This window comes from Erythranthe guttata, chromosome 7 (genome assembly GCF_056151865.1).
Source record: "Erythranthe guttata isolate IM_541 chromosome 7, IM_541, whole genome shotgun sequence".
NCBI classification, from domain to species: Eukaryota; Viridiplantae; Streptophyta; class Magnoliopsida; order Lamiales; family Phrymaceae; genus Erythranthe; species Erythranthe guttata.
Genome location: NC_142539.1, coordinates 6602176 through 6614980, shown reverse-complemented (window position 1 = coordinate 6614980; position 12805 = coordinate 6602176).

Sequence of the window (12805 nt, the reverse complement as noted above, 5' to 3'; positions counted from 1 at the left end):
GAAAATGATTGATATTATAGGGGTTGTTATTTTTCGGAATAAGAATGATTTTGCTTTCGTTTAAAAAAGGGGGAAGTTCCGATGAATCAAAAAATCTAAAAATTGTTCGATTGATGGATGGTCCCACAATGTCCCAGTATGTTTGGAAAAAATGCCCATTAAGACCATCCGGTCCTGGAGCCTTGTCTGGGTCAATGCGGAAAAGAGCTTGTTTTATTTCATTATTTGAAATATTTTTGGTCAGGGGAATATGCTCCTCCAAACCTAGCTGAGGGCAACAAATTTTTTGAAAAATGTTTGGATTATGTTTCGAGGAGGTGGAGATAGTTCTGAAATGTTCCAAAAAAGATTTTTGAATATCTTCCACGTTGTAAATCCATTGGTTATTGATTTTTAAGCTGTGTATAGTATTAGTACGTTTCCTATTTGTGGCATATGCATGAAAGAATTTTGTGTTATTATCTCCTTCCTTAAGCCAAAGGATTCTAGACCTTTGTTTCCAAAAGATTTCCTTTTCTTTAAGGAGGTTTTGATGTTTATTTCTGAGTATGTTTAGTTCCTCATGTATTTGGATCGAATAATGGTTATCAAGTTCATAAGTGCATTTTTCAATCCTATTCATAATATATTCAATATTTTTATCCAAATTTCCATAAACATTTTCCACCAACTGGCTCTAGATCAGAAAATCCAGCAAAATTTTTGAAATTCATTATTTGAATTAGGGTTAATTTTGCTAGCCCATGATTCAGCCACAACATTAGCAAAAGATTCATGGTTAGACCAAACTTTTTCATATCGAAATTGTTTCCTTCTAGGGGGAGACGAGTGATGTGTGTCTAAAAGAATAGGGCTATGGTCAGATGTACTAGAAGCTAAGTGATAGATTTTAGTATTTGGAAAACAATTATACCATGACATATTAGCAAGTGCACGATCAAGTCTTTTACAGATAAAAGATCTACCATATTGACGGTTATTCCATGTAAAAGGATGGCCACTAAAACCTAAATCCATTAATTCACAATTAGCTAAGCAGTCTCGAAATTGTTGCATTCTATTCAAGGAAGGTCGACGTCCTCCTTTTTTTCGTTTTCATTTAAGATGTTATTAAAATCACCCATAACTAACCAGTTCATAGTATTGGTAGTAGCAATATGCATTAGTTGCTTCCATACCTGTGTTTGCAAGTGGGGTTGTGGATAGTTGTAGACTGCGGAGAAGAGGAACGGTGGGTTTCCATTGTTGGTTGTTGCGATTGCATTCACCATTCGGTTAGTAGTCTGCACCTGAGATAGCATGACTTGTCCTGAGTTCTATAAGATCCATATTCCTCCTGCATTGCCATCTGCCGGAATCAAAATAGATTCATCAAAAAGGAGGCTCCTGACAGCATGAGTCGCACGGTCAGTATTCATTTTAGTATCTAGAACCACAAATATCGAAGGGTGGTTTCGTGCAACTAGATCTGTAGCTGCACTTTGGAAATCAGGCCTATTGCCCCCCCGACAATTCCATACTAAGATCTTCATTGGTGGTTGCTGTGTTGGTGGTGATTGAGCTATGTTGGTTCTTGTTTCTGTTGCATGTGGAATTACATCTCCGTTTTGGGTAGGAGGGGAGTTATGTGGAGGAGAAGGTTCGTTTTGTTGGCTGAGTGGGTTCATGATCAGCCTGTATTGAAACTCTCTGTCTCTGTGCATCACCTCTCGTTCTTGGCCGATTTCTATCTGATAGCTGTGGGTTAAATACTACTGGACTGACTGCTACTGGGTCGTCAGACATTCCACATGTCATCAAAGATTCTAAACAAGGACATGATGATAGCAGCAGACAAGCAGATCTGGATGAATATGATACTCAAAGTGGTACTGGTAAATCGGCTTCAGAGAAAGGATCAAAGAAGAAAAAAGGAAAAGCAACTGGGAGTGCTAAAGCTGGGACTGATGAAAGTGTCCCCGAATTCCAAGAACTGAAGTGATTTGTGCAGGCTAAAATTAAACAGTCAGGCACATTTTTTACCATTCTTCAAAAAACAAAAAGTAAAAAACTCAAAAACTCTCTCTACCCTTTCGATTTTCTTTCGCAAAGCCCGTGCAAATCGTCAACAGATCGGAGGTAATTTTTACGTTTTTACGATCCTCTTGTTATGTAGATTACGAATCCGGAAAAAAAAACGAAAAACAGCGATCTTGAGCACGCTCGTCTGATTTTACACGAGCGCATCCACTGCGCTCGTGTAAAATCAGACGAGCAGGAATTCATTTTTTTTTTTTTTTTTTTTTTTTTTATAAATTTATTGCTTTAAAAATTACGTCCGATTTTTGCGCGTGTGAATTTACACGAGCGCATCCACTGCGCTCGTGTAAATTCACACGAGTGTTTAATTTTTTTTTTTTTTTTAAAATACGTCCGATTGCTCGCGTGGATTTACACGAGCATTTTTAAATCCACGCGAGCATTTTTAAATTTTTTTTTTTTTAAATTTTTTTTTTTAGAAATTAATTAGTTGAATTATAAGTTGTGCTCGTGCAAAAACATGCGAGCACTGTTGAAATGCTCGCATGTTTTTGCACGAGCACAACAATTTTTATTTTTTTTTTCCATTTCATTATTTAAATTCTTTTTTTTTTATTATATGAAATATTAATAAAGTGCTTATTTAAAATGTAGATGGCAAGAGGCCGGGGGAAAAGTCTTATGAGTCAAGTTGCCGGTAAAGGCAAGAGCTTAATGAAAGCCTTGAGCGGGAAGGGGGACAATCCGGAAGATCCGGATCGCATTGGACACCGAGATGTCCTTGCTTCCGCCCGTAGAAGAAAGCAGTTAGCTCGAGAAGCAGCGTTACAGCGGGAAGAAGAGAGACCGAGACGAGAAGCTGTTGCAGCTGGAGCCGGACCCTGTAGACCTACACGCGATCTCAAGCTAGCTCGTAGTACATTGCCACATGCCGACGACAACAATCCCGATAATATGGATACTGACGAGGAGATGGAGGAAGATGATGAGCCAGCAGATGTATTTCAGGATCGTAGAGGTGGTCGTGCCTTACCCTTTCCGCAGCTGCCTGGTCCGGCGTACTTGGAGGGTCCGTGCGAGGGAGGGCCAGAAAATTACGAGTTTATGCGATGGTTCAAGTCGCATATAGCGATGTACATTTGGGAAGGATATGTAAGTTTTTCTGTCAACACGTGCTTTACATAATTCTTATATTATTCATTTTTTTAGCTAACAATACATGCAATATTTTTCAGGAGCGCCGTGAAACTACACGGTGCGAGTCGAGGACCAAAGCACTCGAGGACTACCGCGGCCCGCATGATAACACGATGATTGCGAGGCTGGAGGCAACAGTTCTTTACCACTTACGAGACTGTTTTCTGAAGAGGATGAACAAGAACCTCATGCTAGCTTTCGTGGAGAGGTGGCAGCCGGAGACGAACAGTTTCCACATGCCATGGGGCGAGATGACGATCACGCTCCACGATGTCGCTTTCATCCTGGTGTTGCGGCTGGACGGACCAGCAGTGTCTGCAATTCGCCCGGTAGAAGAGTGCTCACAAAGTCTTGCATCTGTATTGGGTGTCGGTCTGATGGACACCAATGAGATGTTTCGAAACAAGGGAGTTGGTTGGGTTAAGGTGAGAGATCAGTTGACCCTTCCCTCCGCCACAGACGACAAGAAGATGAAGGGCTACTTGATGTTTCTGCTTGGGTCTGTTTTGTTTGTAGACAAAACAACGTCTAACATAAAGCCGTGGTGGATCCATTTTACCAACGATCTCGATAATGTCGGCAAGTATTCGTGGGCTTCGGCATGCTTAGCAAACATGTACCGCCAATTGGGTATTGTCACCCGCGCTGGGATGAACAGTCTCTGTGGATGTGTTATTCTCCTTCTGGTACGTGTACCTTTATTAGTAATTATTTATTTATTTATTTAAACTTCTATGTAGGTAATATCAACAACGTTTCATTGGTTTTTGTTTGCAGTGCTGGATCTTTGAGTATTTCCCCTGCTTTCGACCACCTCTTTCCCGTTCATATGCCGAGTTTGAGCCTCGATGCAGAAGGTGGGCCCATGGTGGAGGCAATAAAACCACGCTGCAGGAATACCAGAAAATACTCGACGCCATGACCGAAAGAGATGTGAGTAATAATTTTTCTAATTATGTCTATAGTAGAGTTACGGATTTTTCTAATTAGTTTAAAATATGCTTAGGTTTGTTGGATCCCGTATGGTACCGGTGCACATTACTTGCATCCTCGGAGCATGTATTACGGCACGATACAGTTCATGGATATAGTGGAGCCGTACATGCCCGAGCGAGCGTTGCGGCAGTTTGGAAGAGTCCAGACTATTCCTTTCCCGATAATTGAATCGAACTTGCCACATAACCGCGGCTTGTTTGGCACGGGATACAAAGTCACTTTCCACGCTCCTGGCGGCTTGTGGCAGAACGAGTACGTCAACTTCATTGACCTGTCGCAATACCCTAAAGCCTGGCCGCCGGAAACAGTTGCCGAGGAGTACGTGAAGTGGTACATCGTGCGGACGCACCGGTTCATTAGCAACCCTGATAGAGTTCCGCCTGGAGAACGGGTTGTTGTTGCGGTGCCGCCAGACCAGCCGTTCGCCAACGACATAGCTCGGCTCCTAGTTCCGATCGTGTTCGGTTTGACTGGTGACGACGCAGCAGAGGCATCCCTGAGCATTCAGCCGCAGTTGAGGGACTTGTTGACGCCACATGCCCACTATTTGCGTCTCTTACCTAGGAGGGGTCGCGGGGGAGGTCCGAGGACTCGGGGTCGAGGGTCGAGGGGTGGACAGTAGGACACGTTACCTATTTGTGTATTAGTTTCGGATTTTTTGCACCTGACTATTGGTATTCGTGTGTTGTGATTTGTTGTTTGTTTTCGGATTTAGTTTTTTGTACGGATGTTTCATTTTGGATTTGTGGAGTTTTCTTATTTGCCCGTATTTTGTTTACGTTGTTATCGGACTTACTTATTTAGTTATTTATACAGATTATAATTATGTTGTATCGAACGAAATTATATTTTAAAATGTATTAATAACGAATTAAAAAAAAAAAGATAAAAAATAAAAATAAAAATTATAGTGTTGCTCGTGCGTTTTCACACGAACAGAGGTGTTCTGCTCGTGTGAAACACACGTGCAAAACGCCTCTGTGCGTGTGAAAACGCACGAGTACTTTTCCACGTCATTCTTTTTTTTTTTTAATTTTTTTTTTTTATTTTTTTTTTTAAAAAAAATCTAAAAAAAAAAATAAAAAAATTAATATACTCGTGCGTTTTCACACGCACAGAGGCGTTTTGCACGTGTGTTTTCACACGAGCAGAACACTTCTATTCGTGTGAAAACGCATGAGCAACACTATAATTTTTTTTTTTTTTATCTTTTTTTTTAATTCGTTATTAATACATTTTAAAATATAATTTCGTTCGATACAACATAATTATAATCCGTACAAATAAGTAAATAAGTAAGTCCGATAACAACGTAAACAAAATTACAATAATACAGTACTACCTATGCCTAGAAGTCAACGTCGTCCAAAAAGCAAGTCGATCCGCGTAAAAATCTCGTAGAGGTAGTAAATTGGGAGCTGCAAAATACCTCCACTGAGGATGGAGACGAGGAAGAGGGCATGAAACCGGTACTCGTATGATCATAAAATGATCGTTATGTAGCGACATAGGAATAATACGTGATAACGCGGGGTTCCCAACTAGTGGTAGGTAAGTGATGCTACCCCGTTCAGTGAATATTAATACCATTGCGTTGTATCTTGTAGCGATCGCCAGCCCCATATCTGTTGACATCCAGTTCGTCCGTGGCGCCGATCCCCTCTCATGACTGCATGTCAAGATATAATCTGCGACTGTATTTCGACCCCCCTCATCCCCACCAAAAATAGTAGCATATAAATTGTAACGCTCCATAAACTCCTCAAGCAAGTCTGTTCTGACTTGTGGCCATCTCTCTTGACTGCCGTAGACAACTTCGGCTATGCACCGGTAGCCACAATTTCCATCGGCCCTCACATTAACATATGAGGCTACGGACTGTGCGAGAAACGGAGGAAGGAAGGAAAAGAAATTGACCCGATCCCCGGCAGTAACAACTGATTCTTCCGTCGATTTAGTACGTCCGCGAGGACGACCTTTAACCTTTGAGTTTGGCGTACCAACTTTAAATTTTGACTCTGGCGTCCTTTCGGTCGGGGTTTTGCGACCCTTAGAGCCCGAAGAAGATTTAACTTCGGATTTCCGATTCATCATGTGCTCATATCCGGACAAGTTCCTCTTCATCGAGTTATTCTTAGGTCGTCCCTTGGCCTTCACAAATGACGGCTCTTGTAAATGCGTTGAAGAAGGATTATTTAGGTCCCGTAAATAGTCGGCCGCATTTTTTAGGGACATGTAATCTTTGTTTGATAACTTCTCGAACTCATCGAGAAGAATTTTCTTAATTGCAACTGTGCGATCAAACGGTTCCTCATCGTCCTCCCATGGATCCGACTTCGGCTCGACAACCAACGTTCTCCAGAATGGATGTAACTCTTGCGGATAAAAAGTATCTCCCTCGGCAATTTTAACTGCAATCATACACGCACACGGGAGTCCGTGGCTTCGGCTTAGGTAATAGTTGCAACTATCCGGATTCTTTTCCAACTTTTCGTACTCTTTATCCAACAGGTCCAGTGATTTGTGTGATACGTTACATACCAAAGCACCGAAGCACGACAATGAAGTACTGTACATCCTGACTGTTCTACTGCTTTCGTTTTCCACCTTCAATTCATTAATTTGAAGGTCAACTTGCGCATCTAGTGCATTTTGAAATGTATCCATAGCTCCAGTCGATGTTTGGATCCAACGCTTCGATGCACGATGTGCACTCTCTACCCTGTTTCGAGAAAACACTCAAATAATGAATAAATGTAACATGTGTATAAAAGATTGTACGTAACGAGTTTATAGTAAAATCAATTTATATACCTGTTAGTCGTCGTGTTACCGAAATGAACGATGTTGTTGGTCCAACACTTAACAAATCTCTCCTTATAAATCAACCACGTTTCATTGATGTAAGTTATCAACTTCGGATATTGCCCGTACAAACTAACTATCTCTCTATAGTTGCATTCGTATTCTTCCTCAGTCTCAGATTCGACTAACTTTGCCCACACTGTCCTCCGGAACAGTACACCCAACTTGGTGTTACCCAAGAATTTTGACGCGTTTGCCTCAACGTTTCTGTTTATGTGATATAAACATAACATGTGATGCGAATGTGGAAACACGTTTGGCAATGCTTTCAGTAGGCCCAACTCACGATCTGTCAGTATCACTTCTGGTTCTATCCCGATTGGTAATATGTCTCGCAAACATCGCAATGTCCATGCATAAGTGTCCTCATCTTCACGTGACATAAAAGCAACGGCAATAATGAAGTTCCTTCCCACGGGAGTAACCCCAATGATCTCCAAAAGAGGCATTTCATATCTACATGAAGGTAATTATAATTTAGTCAACTCTTATATATATATAATATAATAAATGTAATTCACATTTAAATAATTATTACCTGTTAGTCTTGTACGTGCAATCCATCAGGATGACGTATGGAAATAACTGCAAAAGCTTTATTGAATCAGGGTGCGCAAACATAACGTCTTGCACTGCATCACCAGCTGGATTTGTTCGATGCCATTTGCTGTATCCACTCTCACTTAGTTCGTGCCACTGATGTTGTATAACTGTTTTTCCTTTCATCTCCTCTCGTCTAATTTTCTGTGATTCATTGTACACATCTCTCAAAGCCGCAGCCGTATCCGGATTCATCTGTCTCAGATGATGCAAAATTTCCTTCGGCTTCACATGGCTCTTTTTCAGTATCTTTGTCACTTCTCGTTGCTCTTCACTCAGGCGACTTAGCGAACGTAGTCCTTGTGGATATTTATGAGGAAAATGATTGTGATTGCCATTTTTTATGGTAAGGCACCATAATCCATCACGACCCTCTTTACCCCATAGCGCAAAAGGGCATTTACACTTTATTGAACCGGACTTCCGGCTTGTTTTGACCTCTGCATTTTTTCCTCGACTCTTATAGGCTCTTTTACAAGTCAAATATTGTCGGCCCTCGTGGTAAGACTGTCGCCTAATCTCATGTCCTTGACTGATGGCCATATTCATCGCCCACTCGACTAGTGCATCTTTACTATCAAATGCAGTCGAAATTGTGAAAAATTCACTGAAATCATGTAGTTCGAATGTTTCAATATCTTCATCCACATCTATGTATACTTCCTGTTTTTATATTAATGTAGTTAGCAAATTATAAAACTAAAGAACAAAACTAAAAAAAAAAAAAATTGTGTTGCTCGTGTGATTTCACACGAACAGAGACGTTCTGCTCGTGTGATTTCACATGAGCAAACCTTCTCTGCTCGTGTGAAATCACACGAGCGAATTAAAAAAAAAAAAATATGTTCATGTGCTCGTGTGAATTTACGCGAGCACTTGGCAAGTGCTCGCGTAAATTCACACGAGCACATGAATAAAACATAAAATTCATCTCCTCGTGTGAATTTACACGAGCACTTGCCAAGTGCTCGCGTAAATTCACACGAGCATATAGGGTTGTGGGAAAAAAACAAAAAACTTACATTCGGGTCTAAGTTGTTTGGATCCATCGCAAAAATTGTTGAATATCCGAAATTTTTCACTTTGAATGTTGAGTTTTATATTTTATAGGATTTGGTAGGAATAGTACAAAAGGTAAATAGTTATAGTAAAAAGGTAAAAAATCATTGTAAAAAAGTGCCTGAATGTTTAATTTGGCCTGCGTATATCATTACCCTTCCAAGAATCTACTGCTACTAAATCTAAGAAAAAGCAGAAAAAGGGGAAAGTTATTCCAAGTGCACAGGTTTCAGATTCATTTTTTCCTCTTGGGTGTTTATAAAAACTAAAATATAAGTTTGCATAACTTATGAAGATGCACTAAGAGCTAAAGGGTTCCATTCAGATGTCTCTATCAAACGTGTTTAATAGGTGATGCCTTGCCGAATTAGAGATTTTTGTTAGTGTCCTTTTGGATTTCTTTATTTTTATATTTTTTAATTTTTCTTTTATTTTTGGGTTTTTATTTAAATTAAAAAAAATTATTTATATTTTTCTTTTTTTCATTTTGATTTAAAAAAAAAACCGTTTATTTTTATTTTCTGTTTTTAATGTTCTTTTTTTCTATTTGTGTTTAAAAAAAAATGTTTTTTTCATTTTAATTGTTTTTTTCTTTTAACTTTTGTTTTTTTAATTTAAAAAAAAAAATCAGTTATTTTTAATATTTATATTTTATTTTTTCGGGGAGGTTATCAAATTGAAATTCACTTCACAATTATCAAATTCATTATAAATTTATCAAAAACCAATATGAAAATAACATAAATCCACTGTAAAATTAGCGTAATCTACTACATATTTAACGTAATCCCACTATAATACTAATACAATGCACTAAATTAAAGTAGTCAACTTTAACGAATGTAAATAAACCATTAATTTCAAAAAAATACAACGCCCTTTGAAAAAAAATATACGATTAGAAAAAATCTAACAAAATTGGTACTATTTCTCTATTTTATTTTCAAAAAGAAAATGACACCAAATAAAAAACCAACAAACATTGCACCGTCAATCACTTGTATCTAAGCATCACCCACCTTGCCACCCCCGCCGCCATCACTCGTCTTCTCAAGAAATTGGAACGAAGAAAAAGAAGGCAAAGACGTTTTAGTTCAATACATTCAAAAATACCATTTTCAAAGGCAAAAATTTAAAAATTCACTCCAATTTTATCGAAAATCCACTACAAGCATATCGGAATCCACTGTAAATTTACGGTAATCCATTATTGAAAACTACAAAAATTAACAACAAAAAAAAAAAAACAACGTAATCTACTATTGAAAACTACAAAAAATAACATAATTCATTACAAAATTAAAGTAATCGACTATAAAAATAAATATAAATAATGAAAAATAGCTGCAAAAACATCGAGCAAATACTACAACACTCAATTAATCAATCAGATGGGACAATCAAATACTATAGTACTCATTTATATTACAATACGTGGGCTCAAATTCTTGCTAAAGTTCACTGGTAGAGTCTTTTGATTCATTTTCTAAACCAAATTCACTATGAGAGTACGTTTGGATGGAGGGATTTGGAGGGGATTTGATTTGGAGAAAGGATTTGAAATGACTCCAAATTTGGAGTAATTTGAAATACACACCAATTGCTCAAAAAACAACTAAAAATGAGGGATGTGGATTTGAAATTCATCTTTAAATCCCTCAATCCAAACAAGTTCAAGGGATTTGTTATAATGGATTTGAAATCCCTCCTCCAAATCCCTCAATCCAAATGGACCCTGAAGTAACTTTGAATGTTAAGTTTAAAAAAAATAATACCTTCCTATGTATTTCAATATTTCAAGATCGGAGATTAAGGGTTTATTAGCGAGACCCCTCAATATTTGTTTTAATATAACTAAATTCACTTAGTTATTTGCAATTGAGATCCCCCTAACTTCTCATAATTCCATTTTACCCTTATGCCTTGTTTAGTTGTCAAGATAAGATTAGCCAAGATAAGATTAAATAATCTAATGAAAATCCAATTATTTTATCTGACCTCGCGACGTCCAACGAAAAGGTTGCCTAAGAGGCAAGATAAACCATGATAACATAATATTTGCAGGTCGACCTGACAAAGTTATTGGGGATACAAAACATCAAACAAAGTCCAATTATTTAATTAATTATGCCTAATCTCCCTAACCAAACGAGGTCTTACATTATTCCAATTATCCACCCCTCTTACCCACTATCTATATATCATTCTATTTCTACATTTTTCTTTTTTTATTTCTAATAGATTTATTTTTTGATAAATTAATTTGTAATAAATTTGTCATTTTTTTCCTGGCAGATTTACCATATCTTAAACAATTACAAATTACAATAATCAACTACAATTACTAAATTGTAATCGACTACAAATTTCAGTAATCCACTACCAAATTATATCACAACTACAAATTATAACAAAAACAACTATAAAAAGAGTTCAATCCAACTACAATTTTTTTGCAACCAACTACAAGCTACAATTTATAGTAATCCACTACAATTTACCGAAAACAACTACAAATTCATCGAAACCAACAACAAAATTATTGAAACCAACTACAAAATCATCGAAACCAACTACAATATTATCGAAATCTACTATGAAAATAGCGAAATCAACTACAAAAAACACCGAAACCAACTACTAATCATCGAAATCAACTACTAAAGAATAAATTATCTTGTACCGCGCGACTAAATTGTAAGAGAAGGGTTGCAATCAATACCAAACCCTAGCCTCGTCGTGTCAAAACCATCGACGCCACCAAAAACTAGATTGCGACCAATATCAAACCCTACAGCCGTCTCGCGAAAATACTAATTACACTGTTGCGCAAAAAAGAGTAAAAAAAAACGCCACCAGTCTCGTTGTACCACCTAATCCGTTGGTATCTAGATCACATTATCTCGTCGTTGCTGGAATAGAGGAACGTCTTACCCAGAAACGTCGTGGCTTTGAAGTAGAAGAAGATTGCCCATGGAAAGCACGTTTGTGGAAGACGTTCAGGTGGTTTCCGCTGCCGGAGATTCATCACAAACTGGTGTTCAAATACGATAAAAACTACTATTTTCATTTTCTTTTTTATTTTTCACAATATAAAATTATGGTAAATAACTAAAAAATTGTGCCATTCAAGGTTTACCAATCTGAAATCAACTATTAGGTATCAAAATCAACTGCGAAAAGTATCAAAATCAACTACATATAGTAGGAGTATGATTAAGGTTAGGATTAAAATTAACATTATAATTAGAATTATGATTTGTATTAGTATTAACATTAGTATTAGTATTAGTTATTAGTATTAGTATTAGTATTAATATTAGTATTAGTATTAGTGTTAGTGTTAGTGTTAGTGTTTTGTGTTTGTGTTAGTATTAATGTTAGAATTAATATTAATGTTAGTATTCGTATTAGTATTCATATTCGTATTTGTATTAGTATTCGTATTCGTATTTATATTTATATTCGTATTTATATTCGTATTCATATTAGTATTTGTATTCGTATTAGTATTCGTATTCGTATTTGTATTGGTATTGATATTGATATTGGTATTGGTATTGGTGTTGGTATTGGTATTGGTGTTGGTGTTGGTATTGGTATTGGTATTGGTATTGGTGTTGGTGTTGGTATTGGTATTGGTATTGATATTGGTATTGGTATTGGTATTGGTATTGGTATTGGTATTGGTATTGGCATTGGTATTGGTATCGATATTGGTATTGGTATTCGTATTAGTATTGGTATTGGCATTGACATTGGTATTGGTATTGGTATTAATTTTGTTATTAGTATTAGTATTGATTTTTGTGTTAATATTATAAGTATTGATATTAGTATTAATAGTAGTAGTAATAGTAATATTAATTTTGGTATTAGAGGTGGTATGGACTATTATACGTCGCAATATGGACAGTGAAGAGTAGAGGTGGCACGGACTATTATATGTCGCAAAATATGGAGAGTTAAGAGTAGATGTGACATAAAGATATTCATCAAGTCGGAATAGACGACTAATATATTACTTGCAATATTGTCTACTATGAAGATTTTCAGGGTATATAAATGT